Source organism: Panthera onca, chromosome B1 (genome assembly GCF_046562875.1).
Source record: "Panthera onca isolate mPanOnc1 chromosome B1, mPanOnc1 haplotype 2, whole genome shotgun sequence".
NCBI classification, from domain to species: domain Eukaryota; kingdom Metazoa; phylum Chordata; class Mammalia; order Carnivora; family Felidae; genus Panthera; species Panthera onca.
In genome coordinates, this window is record NC_138342.1 from 15,418,104 (window position 1) to 15,438,667 (window position 20,564).

At 37.4% G+C, this 20,564-nt stretch overlaps 1 non-coding gene across 1 annotated transcript; it reads right to left on the reverse strand.

Annotated features, from left to right (window-relative positions):
* Positions 1-19,780: 19,780 nt before the first annotated feature.
* On the reverse strand, positions 19,781-19,889 carry LOC132693456 (U6 spliceosomal RNA). The gene has a single exon (XR_009616830.3). It is a non-coding gene; the product is annotated as a U6 spliceosomal RNA (small nuclear RNA).
* Positions 19,890-20,564: the final 675 nt, after the last annotated feature.

Consider the following 20,564-nt stretch of genomic DNA (forward strand, 5'->3'; position numbering starts at 1 on the left):
TTTAGTAAAAATTGAGGATAACAGTGCATACCTTTGAGTAAGACTTTGGAGAGTATGCTATGAATAGCTTATCTATGAAGCTTGAAACTTTTGAGTCTCTTCCACTAATTTATTAACAAAACAAAAATAAAAAAGGTTTATCTGCCTTGCTATCTCATGGGCTTTTCCATATCATTCCTTTTGAGTCACATTCAGTTGCCCCAATAGAGTCCATAGCCTCACCTGGACTTTCTAGTGCATTCTTGCCTGGTGAATCCTGATTCATTTTCTCAGCCCTCATTTCAAGCACATCATCTTCCTTCCTAGATGCCTATTCTTCCTTAGGACCCCAGCATATGTTGTAATTGTGTATGTCATGGGTGGAAATCTACCTGAGGGGTACCTTTGTGGCTCAGTCAGTTGAGCATCTGACTTCAGCTCAAGTTATGATCTCATAGTTCATAAGTTCAAGCCCCGCATCAGGCTCTGTGCTGACAGCTCAGGGCCCAGAGCCTGCTTTGAATTCTGTGTCTTCCTCTCTCTTTTTCCACCCCTCTTCCCACCCAAGCTCACACTCTGTCTCTCTCTCTCTCAAAAGTAAACATTAATTTTTTTTTAAATAATAAATCTACCTGAAATTATATTTATCTACATCTTTACATTTTCTGTTGGTTGACAAACTCCTTGAGAGGATAAATGGTGACATTTTTATCTTATGTTATCTCAAGTAAATCCTACAATGCCTAAAACAGAGATGACAAAGTAATATTTATTACAAAATAGGAAGTTCATAGATTTTGTTTTCAACTTTCCATTACCTAATTGAATACATATTCTGATTTAAAAAACAAGGATCAACTATAAACAACCACCTTTTAATTGATGCTACCATGCTCAAGGCTCTCTGCCAATTTTTTTTTAAGTTTATTTATTTATTTTGAGTGAAAGAGAGAGAGAGCACGAGCAGGGGAGGGGCAGAAAGAGAGAGAGAGAGAAAACCCCAAACAGGCTCCACACTGTCAAAACAGAGCCCTACGCAGGGCTTGAACCCACGAACCAGAAGATCATGACCTGAGCCAAAACCAAGACCTCAACCGACCGAGTCACAGAGGCGCCCCTCTCTGCCAATCATTTTATATTACGTCATCTACTTCTTACAATTATTTGTTGTTTCAAGAAAAAACTGAGGTCTTACTATGTGCGAATCTAAGTTCACGTTATATGCCTATTTTGCATAGGAAGAAAATAAAGCCTAGAAAAATTAAGGTCACAAAGCTAGTAAATAGATCATGGTTCAAATGTAGGTATGTTTTAATCCCCATCTTTCAATCTTTTCATTAAAGGACTTATTTAGACATGAACTATTCTTAACTGAAACAAAGACAAGATGACTTCAAAGTTTATTCTTAGCACATCCCTGGCACCTTGATTTGTAATTTTTTTTCTAAAAATATTAAAGGAAAAGCACTCTGAAATACTCTCAAAAATATTTATGGTTTTTAATTTCTATTCAATTTCTAGAATCTATTTTATAGACGACAAATTCTAAACCCCTCCTAAACTACTAGTAGATTCCTTCTTCCAACTGAAAAAGAAGAAAACAAGATCACCATCCTCTTTATAACATCCGTCTTTCATTTAGAACTCTTTAATTTATAAATATCGGTAAACCAGCTCCAATTATCTAAGGAAAACAAGAGTTGAAAGAAAGAGGTAGTTTATTGGCTTGTGGAACTAAAAAAAAACAAAACAAGACAAAAAATTCCAAGGTAAATTTGGTTTAGGTGCTGCTAAAACCCAAGGGTTCATATGCACCAGGTCTCAGTGCCTCCTTCTCATTCACATTTCCTCTCTCCCTCTCACTTCTATTTTCATTTTTTTCTATCTCTTAACTTTGATTTCTTTTCCCTTGTTTCTATTCTCAGACAGGTTTTCTCTGACGTTAGGAAGCTACCAACAACGTAGAGTTCAATACTATCAGCAATATGGTAGAAAAAGCCTCTTCCCAATTAGCGCAAACAGAAGTCCATGGAAATACAGTTTTCTTCATTTGTGTTAGTGATGTGCTGCAAAGTTGCCACAAGCACTGCTAAACCGTGGCTCCTAGGTGAAATACAGGAACAATGCTCTGTTCCTGTGAGCCTCTGGTCACCATGTTCTTATAAACCAATCAATAGCTTTATGTGTCTCTGTTTAAACATATCTTATATAATATGCATGTTGATTCATTAAAATTAAACTCATAGCCAGAAGCACTGTACCTCATGTTCAAATGAAAATTATCTAACATACATACTTTTTCTACATAAGGTGCCCACAGTTTTCTTGCTGGTAGGAACACTAGACAGCATTTCAGCTATTGCTTAGGGTCATTTTAAACATCAGCCAAAAGCACAAAAGTGTGAAAAAACTTGGCACTAAATAGACCTCGAAAAGGAAACTTGTTTATAGTAGCAGAGCTGAAACAAAAAGTCAGGGCTTCGCCGTGTTCAACCTTAGCTGGGAACATATACGTTGGGTGGTAAATATTTTGCTGTTATGTGCATGTCTGTGAATAACTGGGGCAGCATTGGGGTGCTTATTTGGGGATTACCAGTATATTTTAGCAAGTAGGAGAATTCAAAATATAGAGCCCACGAATAAGGGAGACCCTAAATCTTACTGGCTGTGTGTGATTAAGCCTGAGTTGCCTACCAACCTCTGGACAAAAAAGAGAATGATGTCCATTCTCTCGAAGCCACACGGACAATTCAGTCAGTTCAGCAGGGTCACCTAAGGAAAATAGATGTGATTAGAAAAGAAAAGGGGAGGGAAGAGGAGCCAAGACTGCAGAAGAGCATGGAAGTTTTTTGTGTGTCTCAAGTCCATGAAATACAGCCAGAACAACACTAAACCATTCTGCACACCCAGAAAACTGATTGGAGGGTTAACACAACAATCTGCACAACCTGAACCACAGAATTCAGCAGGTACGCGGCGCAGAGAGGTGAACTGGGGGAGCGAGAAGCTGTGGGAAGGGAGGTGCTTTTGTGGGCAGAGGACGGAGATGAGGGGGAGGGGATACGGGAAAAGCACCCCTCCCCAAAAGCAGCTGGAAGGAAAGTGGAAAATTGGAAACAGCCGCAGGGACTAAACCAAAAAGGGAGAAAGAAAGGAAAGGGTTTAAATTCCATTAAGACTGTAAACAAGGGGAGCGCAAAGGCTGCAACTCCTCAGCTCGATACCTGGTGATGCTCTGGTGGGAAGGGAGAATCCCCAGGAGCAGAGTGGGGTCCGGGAGGTTCTCGGGCCACACGGGGGAGAAGCGGTTCCACTGCTGGAGGAGATTTGGTAGAGACTGTTGAAGCCACCTGGTCCCAGCAGACCCCAGAAAACGGCCACATTCTCTGATTCTGAAACAAGGTCATTAAGGGTGAAGGCTGGTGCCAGATGTGTGTTGTGATTCTCCATAATCCCTGAAAAGCCGCTGCTACACTATCTCTCGAACTTTTTCTGGGGCAGGCTGGCACTGGGCTGCAGTATCGGGGCACCAGCAGCAGCAGAGTCCAGCAAGCTTTCCTGGGTGCAGCCGACATTCGTCCATTGCTCGGTGAGACCCTCCCGCAGAGGGGCGGAACGGGTCAAAGCCGCAGTCCTTCGGAAGTAAGGGGCCGGGGAAAACAGCCGCAACTGAGACAAAACATGGGAGAGAGGTACTGCCTGGGGCTTAGTCACAGACAGTGAAAAAGCGGGGAGTGGATGAAAGCTGACGACAGAGAACGGTGCACGATTGCTGATCTGGGAGAACAGACTGGGTAGCTGTGCGGCGCCATTTTTACCGTTCCTGTGCATGCGCCTACGCACCTACGAGCAATGCAACAATCCACCCCAGGAGGCTAGCAGCGCCATCTAGTGGAGAGCGGAGCCGTCACAATGAGCCCCGCCCAGCTGGGCCAACTTCACTCTTCAAGAACACAAGTCTCACCGCTGGCTTAATTTATGCACTATAGAGCACTACATAGGCTAGCTTCTAGGGAAAATAAAGTAATTTCAGTCTTATTTCAATCTGTTAGCAGGTCCATCTATTCAATTTTCTTTCTTTTTTTTTCACTTGTTTTTCTTGAATACAGAAAGAGAAAAAATTTATTTTTATTTTCAATTTTTATTAAAACTATTCTTCTTTAAATTTTTTTTACTATATTTTTTACTCTTGTGTAAATTTTTTCGAATTCTATTTTACTTCCATCATTTTATTTTAGTCTACTTCAGTGTATTCACTTTTGCAAATTTTCAAACGATTTCCTTTTTTTACTTTTTATTTTTTCTCTTTTTCATTACTTTTCTTTTTCTTGAATGCAGGAAGAGAAAAACTTCATTTTTACTTTCAATTTCTATCAAAAATACTTTTATTTAATGTTTTTTACTATACTTTTTGCTTTTATGAAAATTTTTTCAAATTCTATTTTACTTCCATCATTTTATTTTAGTCTACTACAGTGTATTCACTTTTTCAAATTTGCAAACGATTTACTTCTTTTTTTCCCTCTTTTTTTCTCTTTTTCATTTCTTTTCTTTTTCTTGAATACAGGAAGAGAAATAAATCATTTTTATTTTAATTTTTATTAAAAACATTTTTCTTTAATTTTTTTCTACTATATTCCTTACTTCTGTGTACTCCCATCATCTCATTTTAGTCTACTTCAGTGTATTCATTTTTTCAAATTCTCAAACAATTTCCTTCACACCCCCCCCTTTTTTTTCTCTAATCTGTCAAACCACTTTCAACACCCAAACCAAAACACACCTACAATGTAGCATCATTTATTCAATTCTTTTGTGTGTATATTTTTAATTTTAATAATTTTTAATTTTAGTTTTTTTTAATTTTAATTTTTCTACCTCATTAATTCCTATTCTCCCTTCAAAATGACAAAAATGAAGGAATTCACCCCAAAAGAAACAGCACAAAGAAACGACAGCCAGGGATTTAACCAACACAGATACAAGCAAGATGTCTGAACCAGAATTTAGAATCATGATAATACTAGCTAGAGTCGAAAATAGATTAAAATCCCTTTCTGCAGAGATAAAAGAAGTAGAAAATAGAATGAAATAAAAAATGCTATAACTGAACTGCAATTACAGATGGATGCCGCGGCGGCAAGAATGGATGAGGCAGAACAGAGAATCAGCGATATAAGGACAAACTTATAGAGAATAATGAAGCAGAAAAAAAGAGGGAGATTAAGGCAAAAGAGCACAATTTAAGAATTAGAGAAATCAGTGACTCATTAAAAAGGAACATCAGAATCTTAGGGGTCCCAGAAGAGGAACAGAGAGAAATAGGGGTAGAAGTGTTATGTGAGCAAATCATAGCGGAAAAATTCCTAACCTGGGGAAAGATACAGACATCAAAATCCAGGAAGCACAGAGGACCCCCATTAGGTTCAACAAAAACTGACCATCAACAAGGCATATCATAGTCAAATTCACAAAATACTCAGGCAAGGAGAGAATCATGAAAGCAGCAAGGGAAAAAATGTCCCTAAACTACAAGGGAAGACAGATCATGTTTGCAACAGACCTATCCACAGAAACTTGGCAGGCCAGAAAGGAGTGGCAGGATATATTCAATGTGCTGAATCAGAAAAAAAAAAAAAAATATATATATATATATATACATAGATATATATGTATATAATATATACAAATTATTATACTTACCAAAAAATATACATACATATATATATATACACACATATATATATATACACACACACACACACACATATATATATATATATATATATGTGTGTGTGTGTGTGTGTGTGTATCAAAAGCAACAAAGATTAGAAAGGACCAGAGAACACCACCGGAAATTCCAACTCTACAAGCATCATAATGGCAATAAATTCATGTCTTTCGGTGCTCACTGTAAACGTCAATGGACTCAATGCTCTGAGCAAAAGACATAGGGTAACAGAATGGATAAGAAAACAAAATCCATCTACATGCTGTTTACAAGAGACCCACTTTAGACCTAAAGACACCTTCAGATTGAAAATAAAGAGATGGAGAACCATCTATCATGCTAATGGTCAACAAAAGAAAGCCGGAGTAGCCATAGTTATATCAGACAATCTAGACCTTAAAATAAAGACTGTATCAAGAGATGCAGAAGGGCATTATATCATAATCAAGGGGTCTATCCACCAAGAAGACCTAACAACTGTAAACATTTATGTGCCAAATGTAGAAGCACCCAAATATATAAATCAGTTAATGACAAACATAAAGAAACTTATAGATAGTAATACCATAATAGTAGGAGACTTCAACACACCACTCACAGCAATGGACAGGTCATCTAATCAAAAAACCAACAAGGAAACAATGGTTTTGAATGACACACTGGACCAGATGGACTTAACATATATTCAGAACATTTCATCCTAAATCAGCAGAATATATATTCTTCTCCAGTGCACATGGAACGTTCTCCAGAATGGACCATATACTGGGACACAAATCAGCCCTAAGTAAGTACAAAAAGATCAAGATCATACCGTGCATATTTTCAGACCACAACACTATGAAACTCAAAATCAACCACAAAAAACATTAGAAAGGTAACAAATACTTGGAGACTGAAGAACATCATACTAAAGAATGAATGGGCTAACAAAGCAGCTAAAGAGGAAATTAAAAAGTATATGGAAGTCAATGAAAGTGATAACACCACAACCCAAAACCTCTGGGACGCAGCAAAGGCAGTCATAAGAGGAAAGTATATAGCAATCCAGGCCTTCCAAAAGAAGGAAGAAAGATCTCAGACACACAACCTAACCTTATGCCTTAAGGAGCTGGAAAAAGAACAGTAAATAAAACCCAAAACCAGAAGAAGACAGGAAATAATAAAAATTAGAACAGAAATTAATGCTATCAAAACCAAAAAAACAGTAGAACAGATCAATGAAACCAGTAGCTGGTTCTTTGAAAGAATTAACAAAATTGATAAACCACTAGCCAGTTTGATCAAGAAGAAAAAGGAAAGGACCCAATTAAATAAATGAAGAATGAAAGAGGACATATCACAACCGCAGATATAAAAACAATAATAAGAAAATACTATGAGCAATTATATGCCAATAAAATGGGCAATCTGGAAGAAATGAACAAATTCCTAGAAACATATACACTACCAAAACTGAAACAGGAAGAAATAGAAAATTTGAACAGACCCATAATGAGTAAGGAAATAAAATTAGTAATAAAAAATCTCCCAAAAACCAAGAGTCCAGTCCAGGGCCAGATGGCTTTCCAGGGAAATTCTACCAAACATTTAAGGAAGAGTTAATACCTGTTCTCTTGAAGGTAGTCCAAAAAGTAGAAATGGAAGGAAAACTTTCAAACTCTTTCTATGAAGCCAGCATTACCTTGATTCCAAAACCAGACAGAAATCCCACTAAAAAGAAGAACTATAGACCAATTTCCCTGATGAACATGGACGCAAAAATCCTCAACAAGATATTAGCCAACCAGATCCAACAATACATTAAAAAAATATTCACCACAACCAAGTAGGATTTATATCTGGGATGCAGGTCTGGTTCAATATCCACAAAACAATTAACATGATTCCTCACATCAATAAAAGAAAGGACAAGAACCATACGATCCTCTAAATAGATGCAGAGAAAGCATTTGACAAAATACAGCATCTTTTCTTGACAAAAACCTTCAAGAAAGTAGGGATAGAAGGATCATACCTCGAGATCATAAAAGCCATATATGAATGACCCAACGCTAATATCATCCTCAATGGGGAAAAACAGAGTTTTCCCCCTAAGGTCAGGAACAAGACAGGGATGTCTACTCTCACCACTGTTATTCAACATAGTATTGGAAGTCTTAGCCTCTGCAATCAGACAAAACAAAGACATAAAAGGCATACAAATCGGCCAGGAGGAAGTCAAATTTTCACTCTTCGCAGATGACATGATACTCTATATGGAAAACCCAAAAGAGTCCACCAAAAAACTGATAGAATTGATTCATGAATTCAGCAAAGTTGCATGATATAAAATCAATGCACATAAATCAGTTGCATTCCTATACACCAACAACGAAGCAACAGAAAGAGAAATCAAGGAATTGGTCCCATTTACAGTTGTGCAAAAACCCATAAAATACCTAGGAATAAATCTAACCAAAGAGGTGAAAAATGTATACACTGAAAACTATAGAAAGCATATGAAAGAAATTGAAGAAGACACAAAAAATGGGAAAAAGATTCCATGCTCTTGGATAGGAAGAAGAAATATTGTTAAAATGTCGATACTGCCCAACCCAAAGCCATGTAAATATTCAATGCAATCCCTATCAAAATAACGCCAGCATTCTTCACAGAGCTAGAACAAATAATCCTAAAATTTGTATGGAACCAGAAAAGACCCTGAATAGCCAAAGAGATCTTGAAAAAGAAAACCAAAGCAGGAGTCATCACAATTGCAGACTTCAAGGTATACTACAAAGCTATAATCATCAAGACTGTGTGGTACTGGCACAAGAACAGACACTCAGATCAATGGAACAGAATAGAGAACCCAGAAATGGACCCACAAATGTATGGCCAACTAATCTTTGACAAAGCAAGAAAGACTATCCAATGGAATAAAGACAATCGCTTCAGCAAGTGGTTCTGGAAAAACTGGACTGGTGCATGCAGAAGAATGAACCTGGACCACTTTCTTACACCAGACACAAAAATGAACTCAAAATGGATGAAAGACCTGAATGTAAGACAGGAAGCCCTCAAATCCTTGAGGAGAAAGCAGGCAAAAACCTCTTTGATCTTGGCTGCAGCAACTTCTTACTCAATACGTCTCCAGAGGCAAGGGAAACAAAAGCAAAAATGAACTACTGGGACCTCATCAAAATACAAATGTTCTGCACAGCAAAGGAAACAATCAGCAAAACTAACAGGCAACTGACAGAATGGGAGAAGATATTTGCAAATGATATATCAGATGAAGGGTTAGTATTCAAAATCTATAAAGAACTTCTCAAACTCAACACCCAAAAAACAAGGAATCCAGTGAAGAAATGGGCAAAAGACACTAATAGACATTTCTCCAAAGAAGACACCCAGGTTACCAACTGACACATGAAAAAATGCTCAACATCTCTCATCATCAGCAAAATACAAATCAAAACCACAATGAGATACCATCTTACACCTGTCAGAATGGCTAATATTAACAACTCAGACAACAACAGATGTTGGTGAGGATGTGGAGAAAGAGGATTTCTTTTGCATTGTTGGTGGGAATGCAAGCTGATGCAGCCACTCTGGAAAACAGTATGGAGGTTCCTCAAAAAATTAAAAATAGAACTACCCTATGATCCAGCAATTGCACTACTAGGCATCTATCCACGGGATACAGGTGTGCTGTTTCGAAGGGACACATGCACCCCATGTTTATAGCAGCACTGTCAACAATAGCCAAATTATGGAAAGAACCTAAATGTCCATCAACTGATGAATAAAGAAATTGTGGTTTATATAGACAAGGGAATACTACTTGGCAATGAGAAAGAATGAAATATGGCCTTTTGTAGCAACGTGGATGGAACTAGAGAGTGTTATGCTAAGTGAAATAAGTCATACAGAGAAAGTACCATATGTTTTCACTCTTATGTGGATCCTGAGAAACTTAACAGAAGACCATGGGGGAGGAGAAGGAAAAAAAAGAGTTAGAGAGGGAGGGAGCCAAACCATAAGAGACTCTTAAAAACTGAGAATAAACTGAGGGTTGATGGGGGGTGGGAGGTAGGGGAAAGTGGGTGATGAGCATTGAGGAGGGCACCTGTTGGGATGAGCACTGGGTGTTGTATGGAAACCAATTTGACATTAAATTTCATATTAAAAAAAAAAAAACAATAACCAAAGTATGGAAAGAGCCCAAATGTCCATCGATGGATGAATGGATAAAGAAGATGTGATATATATATATATATATATATATATATATATATATATATATATATATATATATATATATTTTCCAATGGAGTATTACTCAGCAATCAAAAAGAATGAAATCTTGCCATTTGCAACTACTTGCATGGAACTGGAGGGTATTACACTAAGTGAAATTAGTCAGTCTGAGAAAGACAAAAATCATATGACTTAACTCATATGAGAACTTTAAGAGACAAAACAGATGAACATAGGGAGGGAAATAAAAATAATATAAAAACAGGGGGGGAGACAAAACAGAAGAGACTCATAAATATGGAGAACAAACTGAGGGTGGCTGGAGGGGTTGTGGGAAGGGGGATAGGCTAAATGGGTAAGGGACATTAAGGAATCTACTCCTGAAATCATTGTTGCACTATATGCTAACTAATTTGGATGTAAATTAAAAAAAAATAAAAGATTAAATTAAAAAAAGAAAAGAAAAGAACAAGGGAGATTAGATGGTGGGCAGGAAAAAGGTCTACTAGATATCCATCACGCCTCCTCTCAACATTCTCAGGTAAGAGAGATCTATTTCTTAAGACTTTAACCTATTTAAAATTTTCCCTTCTTAACTTCTATCTTTCTTCATTTATACTTTATCAGCTATGTAGCTAAGGATTGTTGTAGAAAAGGCATACCCTAAGTAGTATTTATTAATTAGCATAATTAAGTATAAAAAACATCAAACTATTTGGGATAACTCTGTTCTTATGTTCTCTTTTGGAGGTTAATAACTAGTGAAATTAGTAAGGAGTAAGTACCTGTGTTACCTGAAACGATTTGATTGTTTTGTACTTCTGTCAGGCCAAATTCACCTCTATTATTTCAAAGATAAAGAAATATTGTTATTTGCCTTATTATGGATCAAGTCCTGTACATGTTACTTTTATAGATGGCGCCTTTCATCATTAGAAATACTTCTTTGGAGACAAAGAAACTGAGGCTCAGTTTGGTAAAATATTTTCACTTATTTATATAAAGAGTCTTTTCTCAATGTTAGACCTGTGCCTGGTGTTGGAGATGCAGTGATCCCAAAGACAGAGAGGTAAACAGAGTTAATTAATGCATCCACTGAAGAAATAATTAATTCTTAAAGGAGCCTCCATGCTAATATTGGACTAGCTCAAGGGGAAAATAAAAAGGCTCTGCCTTTATGAAGTGTGCGGCCAAGCAAGAAATACTTTAACACAGTATGCAAAGTGCTATTCCAGAGGTGGGCACAGTTTATATCAGCAGCTCACATATGGAAGCAGAGATGAGAATGGGTAAGGAATGACATTTTAGTGACATCTTAAATGATGAGTAAATGTGTCTCAAGTGATCAAAAGATTCGGAAGTCATTACAATAGCTTACTAATATTTGGTTGACTCTAGTCCATCGGGTTTATATGGGATGGTATTTCCCTTCTCAGTTGACCTCAGGCCCTGTGGAATGTGAGAGGAAGGGACACTTCTAGGTGAAAGTTGTCAGAGTCAACATGCTGGGACAATATCAAATGCTCCCATGCAATAGGATTGTGGCTTCTCATGGGAATGCAGGACTTCTCAACTACTGTTCATCAGAATAATAATTGCCTGGGATGTTAGTAATTAGTTTTTTTGGCAAATGGTTCTGGGACCAAATAAATACCAAAATCATTGTGTTAAAGAGGTTAAATGTGTAACTTTACCACAGTGTTTCCTGGTACTCACAGTATGCTGGTAAGTCTTGTGAAGTTACAAAAGGAAGCACAAATACGTAGCATTCCTGATATTTGTTTTACCCATGTCACTAAATCCAATATTTTCCAGTCCTCACATTATTTGACTGTCCAAGGACATTTGATACTATTGCCCTCATTTACTAAGGTGTCTTGGTTTATTCATTCATCCAAATGTGTATTAACGATTCCAATAACTATTAGTTGACCATGTAGAATGTGCTCGGCTTTGTGCTCATGGCTGAAGATAAAGCATGAGCAAAAATAAGCTCATTCTTTCATGGAGCTTGCATCTACTGGTGAAGGTGGAGTTTACATCAACAAAAGGATGCTTAATGAAGTTCAGGATAAGTAATCTTAATAGGAATGATCTTATAACCAAGGAGACTGATCTATCTAGAAGGGTGATGAGAAGGAGTTACTGAGGCTAAGAACATGGTGGGTGACAGGACAGAGGAAGAAGCATTTCAAAGGATCTGAAATGAAAGGGAAAAGATTAGAGCAAGATTGAGAAAATGATAGTATGTGTGGTGGAGCTCAAGCACAGAAGAAATAATTACTTGGCTGTAACCACAGGTCACAAAGACCTGATGTAGGTGTGTTAAGATTTGGGACTAAGCAGACTGGTAACCCATTGAAGGAGTTTGGGGTTGTGGAGAAGAGGTGCTCTTTCTGGCCTTTATCACTGTTGCTCACCATACAGGTATATGCGAATAGGGGCTCTACCTATAAAGGCTCACCATTTTGCTCCTGGAATCCACTCTAATGACTTAATATTCTACAGATTTTTACTGACAGAATTACATTAATACTTTCTACCTTAAGTCCTCTCCCATAGATTGTCCACAATTTGAAAAGCAATGTCCTGATTCACAGTGTTTCGAATTCCACAATTTAAAAACCAACATCCTTAGTGTTTTTCAAGCTTTAATGTGAATATGAATCATCTGAGAATCTTCTTAAACTGCAGTAAGTCCAGGGTGGGGCATAAGGTTCTTTGATCTAACGACTCTTGGGTGAGGCTGATGTTGTAGTCCCTGGAATACACTTGAGTAGCAACGTCCTGTGCATTGATTCCACACCTGGATGTACAGAGCAGAGTGAATTCAGTGTATTTCCTTCTCTTTCAGTGGTTCTCTTTATTGACTGCCCATAAAAATCATCTGGAAACTTTAAAAAAATGCACTGTTTAGACCCCATCGCTGGAAATTGGGAGTCAATTGATCTAGAATAGGGTGTGAGCATTGAAAGACTGCAACAGTTCCCCTTGTAAGACTAATAATAAAGAGCCATGGTTGAGACTTAGTGTTTTATATGAAAGTCCACCTCTGGATTGCTTGGAGTTAAATCCAGCCACCTTGCCCTCTCCCCTCGCTGCCAGTCTCTCGCCAGCCCCTACTTACTTTGCTCATTAGCCTAGCTCCTGCACAGATGGTGCTTGTGGGCATGCTGATGAGTTCCATCACCATCAGGCTGCTCATTGCCTGAGGGTGCAGCAAATAAATCGTCTGTGCAGGTGTAACAGGGAAAGGAGAAATGTCTTCTCTTGTGATATATTCTATCAAAATCAAAATCACCTCGGCTGACTTGCAAGGAAGTATACTTTATCATATTAATATGAAAGACAGCAAATGACACCTACATATATTTACTTTTCTTTCTTCTTCTTCCTTTTTTTTTTAAAAAAAAGCTTTCCAGATGTTCAGAAGCTCAGCATTTAATATCCCACCTTTGACCTTTGAGTCTTCTGCCATCTGCCACAGAGGGTGTTTCAGCAAACTAATGGGAAGAGGCATCTGATAACAGATTAACTCAGTTGCGGCACATTTTCATGACCCCACGTCAAGGTAAAAATTTTGGTACTACTAATTAATGAAATAAGTGTTCTCATATATTCCCCCCCCCCCAAATTCCCGGATAGCGGAATAAGCCTCTTGCCACTGTGTGAGATAGGATTACATCTCATCTCAGCATAGTCACTTAGGTTTTTGTGAAATGACACTTTTTCCCTCTTTCGCTGGTGCCAAGGATGGCTTACTTCTCATTTGGAAGCATGACTACATTCGGCCTTTAAAGAACTAAGAAATTTCCAGAAAATGCAACGTCGGTAAGACTAATAAAATATTAATAATGAATATTGAATATTAATATATTAACATTCATGTGTAAGTGAGCTTAATCAATCAATAGAAAAGTAATGAAAAAAATTCCCATTTTAGGGAAAAGAAAACAAAACCCTAGAAACTAGAAGAGTGTTGTGTCTTCCTATGATCCTTGCACTTGAACCTGTTTGCTTGGAGCACCTAATGTATTTTAAAAAGTCTCATTGACAGCTCATCATTAAAATTGTCTCATGTTATAACTTCTATTTATTTTTTTAAATGTTTATTTATTTTGAAATATGGGGAGAGAGAGAGAGAGAAAGAAGAGGGAGAGAGAGAGACAGAGACAGAGACAGAGACAGAGAGAGACAGAGAGAGGATCCCAAGTAGGTTCTGGCTGTCAGGGTCAGAGCACAAGGCATGGCTCAGTCTCATGAACCATGAAATCATGACCTGAGCCAAAATCAAGAGCTGGACACTTAACAGACTGAGCCACATACCCCATCACTTCTATTTTTTAATCTTTTGGATGAAGTGCCCCTCCTTTTAGGCTGGGAAGTTTTTAAATTCTTCCTTCTTCCTTTCTTTTCCCTTCTGATTATTCATTCTGAGCAAACAGATCTCACCAGGCTTATTATTTGCTCTTCAATCAGCACATGGATTCTTTTCACTTTCACTTGGATGCTAATACAATTCACATCTCCCACATTCAACCTGAGGACAAGTACAATTGCAAATTTTGTTTCTGGATGTAAGAGGAATTTAACCAGTGCAAGGACAGTCAGTGATGGTGTGTACTAATGAATCTCTTGCCAATTGGATGCAAAAAGAATAATTTATGAAATCATAAGTGATTCTTTTGTGATTTGGAAAGTAGTTTCCTGGCAATTGAGTGGGGGTGAAAGTAAAATTTTCAGGTGGGCCTAGGAATAGGATCTCTCAGTTCAGGACTATCACAGAGATGTAAATGCCTTTTTCGTGAGTCTCAAGCCTTATTCTGTTTCAAAGCTTTGACTCTGAGCTACAGACTGGTGGTTCCCCAGTAGGAATGCCTCCTAGACATGAGTGTTGGCTAATATTCTTAGTTTCCAGCTCAATAGCTATTTTGAGTATTTTTAGTGTGACTTGTGCAACTAACTATTAAATTAGGTGTTGAATGAAGCATTGTTGAGAGCTTATCAATTAATGGTTATCAACATAGTGCATGCCACTAATCATTCATCTAATACTCATAACGACAGGAGGACACTAATGAAATTCTTCTATAGATTTTCAAAATAACTATTTACCTCTCTGCAAAAAGTCTGAAGGAATGTCCTTAGGAAGGACAATTCTCCCTTCTTGTAAACTCTCCCTAAAGACATTATCCTCCTGAAATGGTTTCTAATCCTCTGAATCTCTTTGTAGTGTCCTTTCATCAGCTTGGAGTTTGCTTATTTGTACTAACATATCTTTATACATATAGTTTGAATTAGAGTAAGACTTTGAATCTGGATTTGAAGCTTATTGAATGTGTGTAACTTTGGGCAAGTTTTTTCTTTAATTGTACTTCAGTAAAATGGAAATAAGAAAATATTTTAACTCATAATGCCATAATATTGTTTTAATTATTAAATGGTATGAAGTATAGTAGATACATTGCCTTGTACACTTAATAATCATCAGCTGTGATTATCATTATCATTACCATACTGTGTGTGGCTGTTTTAATGTTTTAACAAGCCAGTATTATTTTGAGACATAGAAATGTAGCAACTTAGGGGCACCTGGGTGGCTCAGTCGGTTAAGTGTCTGACTCTTGATTTCAGCTCAGTTTGATCTCATGGTTCATGAGATCAAGCCCCGTGTTGGTATCCATGCTGAAAGCCTGGAGCCAGCTTGGGATTCTCTCTCTCCCTCTCTCTCTGTCTGTCTCCCCCCCTCCCAAAATAGATAAAGAAACTTCAAAAAAAAAAAAAAAAGACTGTAGCAATTTAAAATATTAAGCAAGTAGATTTATTTATATGAAGGGAGATTTCTTCACATGTACAGGTACTAAATGTTTAAACTGTGTTTATCAAAAATGAAAGAAACTGATATATCAATTGATCAATGAATGAATACATAAACGTAATGAGAAAAATGTTAACGTGCTTATCATTACATGCCAAACTTATATCGATTTTCTTGTTCTGAATATCAGGAACTTCCAATCTTTTCTCAGCTAGCTAAGTTCTTTAGGATTCAGATAAACATGATATATGTTAGGAAAGAAAAATATCATTGTTAGAAAACTCTTTGTATTAAAAAAAAGAGGTATCTCAGTTTTATAGCATTCATGTCAGGATTAGAATACTTGCACCAGAAGCAGGCACACATTTTTCAAATGCCCTGCTTCTTAGATGAAAAGTCTGCAAAGTAATGGCCTCTTTTACGCCCATTCTTCATTCTCCTGATAGGTAAGTTCCTGTAACCTGCTGACACTTGCCTGATTCCCTTCAGTAGTATTTCAAATTTACCAGCTATCATTAATCAATAGGTACCCCCAGTTAAGTGTTCCAAATCATAATGATGGAGAATTCATATTCTTTTAGGACATACCAGATTGGGGATTCATAATACCAGAATGTGCCTGACCCAGGCCCTACACAGGTCACAAAATCTGAGCTTCTTCTATGTTCTGAGTGTCCTACAGAGGGCAATTCTTATGCTCTTAGAGTCCTTGTAATTACTGAGTTGATTCACACCTTTCATTCTCTTCAATTCTAGTTCTCTTCTTTGAGAGATGTCATTGTCATGAACAACAAGACAGCCCATGGCAAAGGCACAATTGCCTCTACCAAAGCTGCCAATACCTAACACCACAAGTTTTGCATCCCTGTGAATGCAACACTGCTGGTTGTACCTTGCATCTCCAAGGTATGGCTAAGAATGTTGAAACAACATTCTCTATTATAAACCTCTGTAAACAGATTGGCTCAGAGGTTAATCTGAATGCTGGTTATTCCACAGTTCTAAGAACCCTTGTCTAATTGTGACCCATAATTTTTAGAACTTTTCTATTTCTTGACTTTCTCTCACTTAAGAATGAATTACTTGTGGGCAGCTTCTTAATCGCTCTTATAATAGTTTCCTAACTTTCACCTTCACTACTACCAATCCCGGCCAACTGGCATACCAGACATTTCTGATTATCAGGGAACATCTAACTGACATTCATTATAGATGTTCCTAAAATTAAGCCACAGTCACATAAATTAGATGTATCCAAAAGCCCAGCTATCAGTACAATCTTAAACTCCATCAGTGTAATTTGAGTTATAAATGCACAGACATGAGTGGTGTGGTTATTTATTCATTCTGGTGTGGTGTACCAGAAAGAACATTGAAGTGAAAATCAAGAAATGGATTAGGGCTTGTTGGTCCCTAAATGAGCTTTATAAGCTATAAGCTTGGGCAAGTCTCAAAATTCCTAGCTCATATGAAAAATTAGGGGGTTGAACTCAAAATCTCTAAGGTTTCTTCCAAGGTTCCTTTCAGACCCAAATGAAAACACTTTAGTGGAACCTGTTTTGAGAATCAACAGAGAGAAGGTGCTTGACAATAGAACTTGGGCTCTGTCATTTAATACTGGAGCACCAGTTTGCACAATCTGCGTTAGCATACCCAGAAGAGGAAGCCCATCAGGCAGATGTTGTACGGCACACTTTCAGATTTTTGTTTCAAAGCTTGTAGGAGGAAACAGGCTTTAACATTGCTTTCAAGTTATATTTATATCTATTCAGGAGAAAATAGGTCTTCAAAAGAATACTCAAGTCTGAACTGTCACAATGCAATTTAGGAAAGATTGCAAGTAAAATAGTTCAAGAATACAATATAAAGTAGAGAGTCAAATTCAGAGAAGAAAAGAGACATTTACAAGTTTAGCAAGAACACTCGGCCACTATTTATTCAAGGAATATAAATCTTTTGAGAAAACTCCCACTGAGATTCAAATTATATAAGGAGAAAGAAGGAGAATATATGAGTTATTTAAGGCAGTGTTACAAAGGTAAAAGCAAATGGCAGTACAAAATGGCGGTGTTGGTAATGGTATTATGTAGGTTATGTAATTTTTTTTCTAGCCTCTACTACTAGATTTGAAAGTAAAAGTGTAATTACAATTCGAGTTGAAGAATGAGAAAATTTCCTACCTGGAAAAAAGATTAATCTCTCTTTAATTGACTCTTTGATCAGAATAAAGATTTATAAGGAGAAAATGCAATATGCCTCTGATAAGGAATTAGGAATGATGAATGGGGGAGTCATTAGCATTATGGGGATTCCAGGAAAGCATATGCTTCATGATGAAGTAAACTTTATTGGAGCAAGATAATTGAAGAAGTGAACTTGTTGGCTAGATTTGAATTTATTTGCAAAGTACTTCTTAAACTTTACAGTAACAAAATCCCAGTTCTCACGTTGTTACAACAACAATTTAGAACAAGTTCATCTTGTCTTTATTAGGTACTTGACAAAAGCTCAGGGTAGCCTGTAACGCTCCGTAAAAGCAGGGAGAATTCTGTTTATATTTTCCATAAAGGTCTCAGCCCACTATGAATGCTAAGTGGATGCTAAATCCTAGTCATGAAAATGCCTCTCTAATGAGTAGTAAAGAATTCCCAGAGTAAGATAATGTCTTTGTAACCAGTGTCAAAAATCAACCTTTCTTGCTTTTGCAACAGAATTGTTCTCAGAAGCTCTCTGCCCATCATCTTTTATCATCCACAGACCAGGTATTCAGTAAATGTGGATTAAATTAATTAGAGACTTTTGTTGAAATTAGATGGTCCAGCAAAGAGAAGTCTTAGTAGAACTCAGATTTCCAGCTCTATATTAGCATAATGAAAAGTTGTGTGTGTGTGTGTGTGTGTGTGTGTGTGTGTGTGTGTGTGTGTGTTTAATGTTATGGCAAAATAATAGTAAAACTTCAGCTTCAGATTCATGGACAATCATTACAATCATTCCCCTGCACACAGTCTCAACTCGCACCCCCCCCCCCCTTTTTGTTTCTTTATTCTACTCAATTTACAATGCTAGCCCTGGTTAAATTTTACCTTGCATCTTCGCCAACACAGCTAAATATGATTGGAGACTAGAAGCTATGCTGGCTGGTCTCATTTTAAATTCATGATCACTAACATCAAGTGGGCCCTAATACTGCCCAGGGATCAGAGCACATTTTCCTGGTCTAATGGTTTCCCCTCTCTCCTAGAAAACTATATCATACTTTGTTTTCTCTCTTCAAGCATCCCACATAATGGCTCCCAATCTTATTTTCTGCTGATGACCTTGTATGCTGTTTCACTTAGAAAATTAACAACAGTCTCACCATTACATGTCCTCACAAAGTGGCATCAGTTCAACATATTCTACCATCTCTCCTAACACCGGTGGTAAAATTTCCCCTCAAGGACATTGCTCTGGCATTTCTCTCTCAATCCTGCAACATTTTTTTTCTCTCTCTATTGCATCATTCTTATCAGCATACAGAGATATTGTTACTTGTCCCATCTTAGAAAACAAAAACAAAACAATACAAAAGTCTCTCTACTTCTCTTCATCCTGCTCATCCAGCTGTACTCCCTCTTTCTCTTTGCCTTATGACAGCAAACCTCCTTGAAAGAACTGTCTATGCTTACGTCTCTAACTCCTCTTCTCCATTTTCCTTTGAACCAAGTCCAAAGAGGTTTTTGCCTCTACCACTCCTTGGAGCTACTTTGTAGAGGTCACTATGACTTTCATGTTGTGAAGTCCACTGATCAATTTAGTCCTCCTCTGACTTGACCTGCCAGCATCACTTGACTGTCACCCCATCCTTCATCTTTATTTACTTTCTTCCTTTGCCGTGACTCTCATCACGTCACTTCTATTTCATGGGCCTTTCTTCCTCAATCTTCTTTCCTGGTTTATTCTCTTCCTTCCAGTCGCTTAAAGTAGGAGTGTCCCAGGGCATAATCTCTAGGACTCTTTCTTGGTAGTCACTGATGACTATCAAATATCAGTCTCTGTCATCCTTAAAAAGGGGACATACTAATCTTCTCTATTTCGTTCCAGTTTTAGTGTATGTACTGCCGAAGTGAGTGCTCAAATGTCTGTCTCTGGAATGACAATCTTACCTAACTCCAGACTCATACACAGAACTGCCCACTGGATATGTCTATATATGTGTCTAATTGCCATTTCAAACTTAACATCCCACAAACTGAAGTCTTAATTTCTGTCACTTCTGCTCACTGCCAAATCTGCTTGTTTAGTTTCCTGAACAAAAATTTTGGAATCATTCTTGACTGCTCTATTTATCTTGCACTGCACAGTTAATCCATTAACAAAATGTGTTATCGCTACCTTAGAAACATATCCAGGATATGACTCCTTCTTTTCACTTTCATGTTTAACTTCCCTGGTCCACGTGCTTTACTCTTATGTCAGGATTATTTATCCAGCCTCCTAACTAATTCATCTAGTTTTACTTTTACCTGCCCTATATTCTTAATACAGCAAGAAGAGTGACCCTCTTAAAATTTAAGTCAGATCATGACTCCAATAATAAACCTGTAATAAATACTGTTATGGCTATCTATTACTGCATAACAAATTAAAGTATCATGGTTTTTAACAATTTTTTTTATTATCTCTCCTGAATCTCTGTGTTGACTGGTCTTAGCTGAGTGGCTCTGATTGGGTTTTTTATGCAAGTGCTGAATGCTAACAGATAGTGACTGGGGATGAAGTCATCTGAAAGCTTGATGGGCTGGATGT